A 10,133-nucleotide genomic window follows, 5' to 3' on the forward strand; every position below is an offset into this window, starting at 1 on the left:
GATTATAGGAAATCCCTTAAGGGATCTCTTGGTATCACTGTGTCCTATGATTAAGTTCCATGGAAAACTACAACCCAATCCAGGCAGACCTAGTAGTGGCCCAGATTCTCCAAGAGTAAAGGTTTGGGTCATCCAGCCAGGTAAAGAACCACAGCTAGCTGAGGTACTTGCTGAAAACAAAGGGGATATAGTATCGATAGTAGAAGAAGATAGTTATAAATACGAGGACTGTAATTGTCATGAAAATTTCCTCCTTATTTTGTGTCTATATACATATATTAAGTAAATGTCTTTGATCTCTTTCCTTTCTTGTTCCCTTATCATGTAACTTAAGATATGCTGACTTTATATTATAGTATTTAAGTGTTAACTTATGCCATACTATTTTAAGTTTATAGGATACCAACAACAACAACAAAAAAAGCAGTAAATGTCACTCAAGGATTTACCTTCTCTTCTGGGGAAGGGGTTAGTGCAGTTTTGGCTGTACACAGGATATTTGCATCATGTTAGGCAGAATTATGACTTTGTTAATGTCTTTGTTTGGAACTTAAAAATGGTTTAAGGAGATGCATATAGGGGTTACGTTGACAAGGGGTTGCAATGGTTAATTTTGTGTGCCAACTTGACTGGGCTGAGGGATGCCCAGATAGCTGGTAAAGAATTATTTCTAAGTGTGTCTGTGAAGGTGTTTCTGAAAGAGATTAGCATTTGATTCAGTAAACTGAGTAGAGAGATCTGTTTTCCCCAAGGTGGGTGAGAGCTGTTTGGGGCCTGAATGGATTAAAGAGGCAAGGGAAGGGCAATTCCTCTCTCTCTCTTCTTGAACTGGGTGGGATGTCCATCTTCTCCTGACCTTGAGCTTTGAAGCTTCTGGTTCTCAGGCCTTCAGCCTTGGGCATTTATACCAGTTTACCCATTGTCCTCCCCCCCAACTCCAGTTCTTAGGCCTTTGGACTCAGACTGAATTATTTCACCAGCTTTCCTGGTTCTCTAGCTTGAGACAGCAGATTGTAGAACTTCTTGGCCTCCATAACCGTGGGAGCCAATTCCTATAATAAACCTCCTCATATATCTCTATATATGGTTGACCCTTGAAAAACTTAGGAGTCAGGGGTGCTGACCTCTCGTGCAGTCAAAAATCCGTGTGTAACTTTTGACTCTCAAAAACTTAACTACTGATAGCTTACTGTTGACTGGAAGCTTTACAGATAACATAAACTGTCAATTAACACATATTTTGTATGTTATAGATATACTGCATTCTTACAATAAAGTAAGCTAGAGGAAAGCAGATGTTATTAAGAAAATCATAAGGAAGAGAAAATTCACTTACAGTACAGAAGGTATTTGTAAACGAAAAATCCACGTATAAGTGGACCCGTGCAGTTCAAACCCATGTTGTTCAAGGATCAACTGTATATCCTGTTGGTTCTATTTCTCTGGAGAGCCCTGACTAATACAGGTAGATAAGATGTTGGATTACATCAGGGACATGTTGAGTTCAGGTTCCTCTGAGATGTAAAATTCGCAGTTACAGGTATTTGTCTGGAACTCAGGGCAAGGCCAGAGAGCTAAACCGCACATTTGGGCGCTATGTTAGTTTTTAGGCCTGCTGTAACAAATTACTACACACTTGGCTGGTTAAACAACAGAAACGTATTCTCTCATAGTTCTGGAGGCCAGAAGTCCAGAGTCAAGGAGTCGGCAGAGTTGGTTCCCTCTGGAGGCTCCGAGGCAGAATCTATTCCATGGCTCTCTTCTAGCTTCTGGTGACTGCTGGTGATCCTTGGCTTAGGGCTGCATAACTACAATCTCTGTGTTCAAATGGCTTTCCCCTCTGGATATCTCTGTATCTCCTCCTTCTCTGTCACTTATAAGGTCACCTATCACTGGATTTAGGATCCAAACTAAATACAGGATGATCTCATCTTGAAATCTTTAACTTGATTACATTTGCCAAGAGTCTATTTCCAAATAAGGTTACATTCATAGATACTGGTTAGGATTGGACATATCTCTTTGGACTCCTCTTCAATCCACTATAAGTGCTATCAATTTAGAGATGTTATTCATACCTTGGAGCATGCATGCCATCGCTTCAAGGGAGAATTACACAGGAAGAAGAAAAGAGGGTCCAGAGCAGAGGCTTTAAAGATCTCCATTATATAATGGGTGGGTAGAAACGGATGAGCCTACAAAGTAGAATAAAAGGAAGGGGCCAGAGGAGTAGAAGGAACACCAGGAGGTAGAAGGCAGAAGAGTGCATTTCAAGAAGGAGGGAGGGAACAATGCTTACAAATGGTCACCAAAGAAGTGCTAGGTACTGGGCTTAACGTAATATTCATTATTGGCCTTTGATGTTGCTAATCTTTTAAGAGCTAATGTTATACATTTGTTCTAGGTTGTTTTTGTTTGTTTGAACTTTAACCAGAACATTAAATAGAATGTTAACTTTATAGCAAGTTTATTCAGACAAACACATATATGTTCATAGAGAAATTTTCTGTACTCTTTGTTTTTCTTTTTGGTAGAGACGTTCCAAATAGCTCATCACCTGAATCTTCCTGACTAAGATTTAATTTTTATGTAGTAAGTCAACTTTATCCTTCAACGTTGGAGTGCACTACAGTATAGCCCTGAGTCTTGCTTGCAGTGACATTTTTGAAACAACCCCCTTCTTTTAGTGCCTTTGTTGTAGAATGATTTTACCAGAAAGAAGATGCATTTCAAAATATATAGGGGAGTGCCTGGGTGGCTCAGTCAATTGAGTGTCCAACTCTTGATCTCAGCTCAGGTCATAATCTCAGGGTTATGAGATCAAGCTGTGTGTCAGTCTCCACTCTGGGTATGGAGTCTGCTTGGGATTCTCTTTCTCCCTCTCTCTCTGTCCCTGTTCTCTCTCTCTCTCTCTCTCTATATATATATATATATGTATATATATATATATGTATATATATATATATATATACATATATATATATTCTCTCTCTCTCTCTCTCTCTATATATATATATATATATATCCACCAATTTCTAGCAATATCATTGAACTCTTAATAAGACTTAACATCATGTTTCTTTTGAGATAGTGCATGAAGCAAAAATGCTTTGGCAAAAAATACTCCCCTGTATTTACCAAATGAAATTCCTGGTTACTGGGTGGATGGAAAACTGGGTCTAGTTTTGTGGGGGAACACTACCTCTTTACAGGTATATTGGTGCTTCCTGCTTTTTACTGAAGCTTCTTCCTGGATGTGGAGGGACCCAATGAGGGTGAAGGAGCAAAGATGGGAGCTGGGGTCTCCATAGGCATGCATGAAGGACAAAATCTGTTTGGCGGTGTTTGTGTAGGGAGTGACAGGGAAGAAGTTGAGAGAATCATGTCAAATTTTGGAGAACCTTGGATGCCAAGCCAAGTTCAGGACCTCCCAGTGGAAACAGTGAGGTCTGTCCCAGAGCAGAAGAATCCTTTCTCCACTTCTATAGTTGTGATGCATTGTGGGTTTTCAGTGCAAGTATAGTAATCCAGGGTGTAATTATTTGTGTTCTCTCTGGGCTAATTTGAGAGTTTCTCCAGACTGAGGTCAGATTTTCATAGATAAACATGGGATTCCTATGCTAAGAACAGAGGAGAGTGGTTCAGGTAAAGGCAGCTGGTTCTGAGGTCTCGTGATGCTGCAGGCACTGTGACCCCCCAACCCTCGCACCCATGGGCTTCACATCACACAGCGTGGCCCAGATCAAATGGGCCACGATGGTGGAGGCCCCTGGAAGCCAATCAGAAGTGACCAGAGGGGTCATATTCATCCTCTGTGTATTTTTATTTCCCTACTTCTTTCAGTTCAGAGAAGCTCTGGAGAGATGTGTTCCTTCTGTTTTTATTAAGTTCTTCTGGTTTGAGGAGTGAAAGAGAAGGGGAACAGGGAGGGGGCTGTAGATGAGATGGCCTCCAGGCTGGGATTTATAAGAACATCCTTCCACTGGGTGATGTCTGCAAGAGGTAGAGGTATGGTTTCAATTCTGCTCTGGCAAGGCGGGCCAGCCCACGTTGCCAGCACATAGTTCTCTTGCAAGTCTCACACTGATTCGAGAGTTTGTAGACAACTTTGTACTTTGGGTCTCTGCCAGCTGTCCTGAAGAAACAACTCCCCTTGGCTTCACATTTTCTATCTCGCCCTCCCCACTCCTAACCAAAGTTAGAGAATAATAATTGTTTTCTTAGCAAGCACTACTCCTAAGTAAACCCAAGAAGGACCCGAGCAATGGTGCTTTTGGGACCAGCAGAGTCTTTTTCGCCTCTTTGTGACTTTTCTTCCTTTGATGGCAGAAGAACACGGCCCCCAGATTTGTACTGCTGCAGAGACTGTCGGTGAGGAGAGGGTCATTGCACAAGTAGACGTCAGGCCTGGGGGATGGCATTTTTGTTTTTGTTTTGTTTTAAACTACTAACTGACTCTAGATTTTAAGTTTGTTTATTTTGTGAGAGAGAATAAGTGTGAGTCGGGGCGGGACAGAGAGCAGGAGAGAGAGAATCCCAAGCAGGCTCTGCACCGTCAGTGCAGAGCCCAAGGTGGGGCTGGAACCCACCAACTGTGAGATCATGATCTGAGCCAAGATCAAGAGTCAGATGCTTAACTGACTGAGCCACCCACATGCCCCTAACTCCAGGGTTTTTTTGTATTTAACTTGCCACCATATTGTCTGATGTATTAACAACAGAAGGAAAATAACGTATTTCTATTTTGTCTCTCTTATTCTCCAAAATATTTATTGAAAATGTAGCCAACCCCTGTAGAATCTGATTTACTTGTCCATGGGCCACCCAAACCATCAGCCCCGCTCCTCCCTCTCCCCCTAATATCTCTTACATAAGGACAGCTGAGTGTTGGCCCCAGATGGGGTATAAGGAAGGGAAAGGTGGCCGCCTCTCTGCCCCTGTGTCAGCACATTCTCAATCTGCATCCAGAATCTGTGTAGAGCAGGTGTGAGCATAGAACCCATTCGCTTAAAACAGAGACTGGCAACTTCTTCTGTAAAGAGTCAGATGGTCAATGTCTTAGTCTTCACAGGCTATGCTGTCTCTGTTACAACTGCTCAGCTCTGCATTTGCATCGTAAAAGGAGCCCTCTGTGTACGTGAGTGGCTCTGGCTATGTTCCAATAAAGACATGTTTACCAAAATGGGCAGAAGGCAGATTTGACTCAGAGCTGTGGTTTGTCAGCCTCTGACTTAAAACCCGTCAGCGTTGCGCCTGTGCCCTCAAATTGAATCCCAACTCCTACCTGGTGTGCAAGGAGCATACTTTGGTCCCTCTCACGTGTCATGTACTTTCTGCTCCCTGCACTGCACTCCAGCCACATTGCTTTGTTTCTGGCCCTCAGACGTGTCTTACTTCCTCTCATCTCGAGAAATCCGAGCTATTGTGCAAGTTGTTCCTTTGGCCTTACACCGTCTTCCAACCCTCTCTCTCCTCCATGCATTTACATCTGCCTTACTCTTCAGATCTCAGTTGGATCTTTTCTAGCACATCTCCCTTAATCCCTGTGCATAAGTTAGGATTCTTGACAGCAAATGACAGAAACTAAATTTAGTTAAACTGAGGAATTGGTATGGTATAGTTTGGCTGAAACAAATGATATTGTTTGGCTGAAATCAACAAACCCTGGGCAGGGCTAAGAGGAAGTGAGCTTAGGCATGACTAAAATCACAGATGCAATGAGTAACACAGTTGACGTAGAATGTTCTCATCTCACGGTAGACATGTGGGGGTGTCTCCTACATCGAGTGGCCTTCCAGACTACAGCGTACTTGAGAAACTGGAACAATGAGGGCCTTTGGGGGTCAAAAAGGATGCCCAAAGGATTTACATTCTTCAGTAGGTACCAAGGGCATCACTGGTTTCTAATAATATCTAATAGCAAAACATATATGATATTTATTATATGCCAGGCCCTGTTCTAAGCACTTCATGCGAATTATTTAACCTTGCAATAACTCTGTCAATGAATGCTAATATCATTACCACTTTATGGGTTATCTTAGTTATCTAATTAATTGTGCAGCCAAAATTTAGTGGCTTAATACAACAAACATTTATTTTCTCACAGTTTTTGTGGATCAAGCAGCCAGGTGTGGCTTAGCTGGTCTTTGGGCTCAGTGTCTCTTGTAAGTCTGTGATCAAGGTGTTGGCCAGGCTGCAGGGACCTTGAGGCTTGACTAGAGAAGAACTTACTTCCAAGCTAAGTCATGTGGCTGTTAGCAGAATAGACTCAGGGCCCCAGTTCCTTGTTGGGTGTTGACCAGAGTTCCTTGCCATGAAGCAAGTTGCCATATTGTGAACTTTCCTATGGAGGAACCCAGTTCTTTGCCATGTGGGGCTCTTCATAGGAAAGCTCACAATATGGCAACTTGCTTCACCAAAGTGAGTGCATGAGAAGAGTCAGAGACTGAGAAAGATGGGAGTCATAGGCTTTTGTCACCTAAACTTGGTGATGATGTCCTATTGCTCTTGCTGTATTCTGTCCATAGAAACAAGTCATGAAGCCCTAGCCCACACTCCAAGGGAGGGGATTACAGAAGTGCATGAATACCAGGAGACAGGAACCTTTGGGAACCAGGTCAGTAGCTGCCTACCACATAGATGAAGAAACCAAGGCACCAAAAGTAATGGATCTGCCCTAAGGTAACACAGTTAATCAACCAGAGAACCCAGAAATGAGACCTAGGACTTGTGCTTGTAACCACCAAGCCATCCTGGGCAATTAGATTTGTATAAGCTCCCAGGTGATTCTAATGTGTAGCTGAGACTGTGAATCGCAAGCCTAGCCTTCATAAGCTTCAGTGTGCACACAAATCATCTGTGTTCTGGTTAAAATGCTTATTCTGATTTGGTGGGCTTGGAATGGGGCCTGAGGTTCTGAATTTCTAACAAGTTCTGGGTGATGCTGATGTCACTAGCCTGTGGACCACACTTTGAGTAGCAAGGGCCTGAAGGAACAACTCTGGGCTGAAAGTCGGGCAATTGTTTTTCCACTTGTGGTTTTTCCTCACATTGGTGGTAAGTGGGCCAGTCATTTGATCTTTCTGATTTTTAAAAATCTTACATTTATTTTTTCATTCATTCATTCATTCATTCATTCACATTCAATGTTCAATAGCCAGTCATCCAATAACAGCCAATACTAATTTTTAAGCACTTTTTTTTTTATCCTGGCTATAAATATAACAGCAATTCTTGTCTTTCAGGTTTGATGGAAATGTTACTTCCTATGGAAAGCTTCTCCCATTCCCAAAGACCTTACCTTCAGACCTGCTTACATGATATCTTTTGTGTTTCTGTCACTACTTTTATATTGCATTACAATTGTTCATGGATACTCCTCCCCCATTTGATGGTTTTTTTTAAAAAGATTTTTTGGGGCACCTGGGTGGCTCAGTCGGTTGGGCGTCCGACTTCGGCTCAGGTCACGATCTCGCGGTCCGTGAGTTCGAGCCCCGCGTCGGGCTCTGGGCTGATGGCTCAGAGCCTGGAGCCTGCTTCCGATTCTGTGACTCCCTCTCTCTCTGCCCCTCCCCCGTTCATGCTCTGTCTCTCTCTGTCTCAAAAATAAATAAAACGTTAAAAAAAAAAGATTTTTAAAAAAAAATTTTTTTTTAACGTTTTATTTATTTTTCTTTTTTTTTTTTTTTTTTTTTTAAATTTTTTTTTTTCAACGTTTTTTATTTATTTTTGGGACAGAGAGAGACACAGCATGAGCGGGGGAGGGGCAGAGAGAGAGGGAGACACAGAATCGGAAACAGGCTCCAGGCTCCGAGCCATCAGCCCAGAGCCTGACGCGGGGCTCGAACTCACGGACTCACGGACCGCAAGATCGTGACCTGGCTGAAGTCGGACGCTTAACCGACTGCGCCACCCAGGCGCCCCATAACGTTTTATTTATTTTTGAGACAGAGAGAAACAGAGCATGAACGGGGGAGGGTCAGAGAGAGGGAGACACAGAACCTGAAACAGGCTCCAGGCTCTGAGCTGTCACCACAGAGCCGGACGCGGGGCTCGAACTCACGGACCGTGAGATCATGACCTGAGCCGAAGTCGGCCGCTCAACCGACTGAGCCACCCAGGCGCCCCCCAAAAAAAAAGATTTTTTAAGTAATCTCTACACCCAATGTGAGGCTCAAACTCACAACTCTGTGATCAAGAGTTGCATGCTCTACCGACTGAGCCAGCCAGGTGCACCACCCTGCAGCCCCTATTTGATGGTTTTATGTGAATTTTAAAAAGACATCCTTTTTTCTTTTTTTAAAATTTTTTTTAATGTTTATTTATTTTTGAGAGAACAAGAGAGTATGAATGGGGGAGGGGTGGAGAGCAAGGGAGGGGCAGAGAGAGAGGGAGACACAGAATCTGAAGCAGGCTCCAGGCTTTGAGCTGTCAGCACAGAGCACGATGCGGGGCTTGAACTCATGAACTGAGATCATGACCTGAACCAGAGTCTGGCATTAACTGACTGAGCCACCCAGGTGCCCCATAAAGACATCCTTTTTTCAAAACTCTGTATGTTCATCTGCAGGAAAACTCAACTAAATATTCAGGTCTGGGATGTATATGATGTTGATGATGGCCTTGAAGCTGTGCATTGTTTCTCACCTTTGTCCTTATCTGTCCCCCACGCTGGATATCGACTCTGCAGCTGGGACTGTGTCTGTTCCATCTTTATATCCCCCAGTGCCTAGCACAATGCCTAATATGTAGGAATCATGCAAAAAGTATTTGTTGAATGAAGAAACATTTATTTTAGAAAATATTGAAAGGCAAAAAATAAAAAAATGAAGTGCCATCCTATTTCACAGTGGTAACCTTTGCCAATGTTTTGTTGTACCTCCTTTGGTCTTTTTTCCATTCATAAATAGGTGTGGCATCCATATCTCCATTTGCCTTGATAATATGTAACTTTTCCTGTCTTTCTTTTGAGTGATAGCAGCCAGCATTTACTGACACTGTGCAGAGTGCTTGGTAAAATCCATTGTAATAAGCTCCACTTGCTGCCACTAAGCTCCTGGGAACTTATAGTCTGGGGACAGAGTTAGAGTCATGGCTAACAAGGCACAGCTGTCATGAGGCTTGATGTTTTGAGATCTAGCCTGACATCTTCAATATGATGTGGGGGGAGCAGGTGGTTTGAGAATTGCCAGGAGGGGTGGGACAGACCCTAGGACTTGACCCTGGGGGCCACCCTTCCTGAGACTGTTTGACAGCCAACATAGTTCTCCACTTGATAAGAGCAATTCTACTCCGAAAATCCCTCAGAACAGGGCACATCATCTGAAGTTGAAACACACTATAACTTTTAGTGAGAAAGAAATTTTTTCATTGCAAGCCCTCAGATTGACCTCCATTCTGCTAAAAAACATGACAGAAACAAACAAATAAGAACAACCACCAAATCCCATTAAAATGTACGAAATGACTTCATTTGTTAATGTAGCCTGACAAAGCATTGCCCTTCATCAATTACTCTATATAATATGGCTGTTTACTTGCTCTCATTAATCCATTACACAGAGAACAATTAAGACTTGGCTTTTGGCTTACAGCTATGATAGCAAATTTTTAAACAATTCAGCTTTTAGCACAAACAAAGAAACTCAGGGCAGTAGGGATGAGAGAAACCCATTGAAACCAAGAATCATACTACACTTTCTGGAGAGGTTGTGTGTCATCCTTGTGCAGAGAGCCATGAGAATCTTCTCTGATTCATTCCAATTTTCTCCTATGTGCTGCTGAAGCAAGTGCTACGCTCTCTGGAGAGGTTGATATCACTGGGCTTAAAGGCACAAGATTGTCCTTTATTAATGAGCAGACCACCGGGATTCTGAGAGGAGAATTCGATGAAATGGGTGCTAACCGTACAATTGCAAAAATGGCCCCGTGGTAACTTTGGACTGTGGCACCCAGCTGCATGCAAGGTGAGCAAAGGACAGGTGGATCTTGCACAGTGCCAAGATCCAAGGAGCTGAAAGAGGGCTACTGAATAAAACTGGGTTGATAAGGTGAATCTGATGTCGTGTCTGTATGATTATACCCATGTTGTACCAAAGGCTCCCAAATGTAATAAAAACTGGGAGATGAGC

The 10,133-nt window shown here is 42.9% G+C and overlaps 1 non-coding gene across 1 annotated transcript; it reads right to left on the reverse strand.

Moving 5' to 3' along the window:
- Positions 1-9,684: 9,684 nt before the first annotated feature.
- LOC122225714 lies at positions 9,685-9,791 on the reverse strand. Its single transcript, XR_006205322.1, has one exon. It is a non-coding gene; the product is annotated as a U6 spliceosomal RNA (small nuclear RNA).
- Positions 9,792-10,133: the final 342 nt, after the last annotated feature.

The sequence above is a fragment of the Panthera leo genome, chromosome B4 (genome assembly GCF_018350215.1).
Source record: "Panthera leo isolate Ple1 chromosome B4, P.leo_Ple1_pat1.1, whole genome shotgun sequence".
NCBI lineage: Eukaryota > Metazoa > Chordata > Mammalia > Carnivora > Felidae > Panthera > Panthera leo.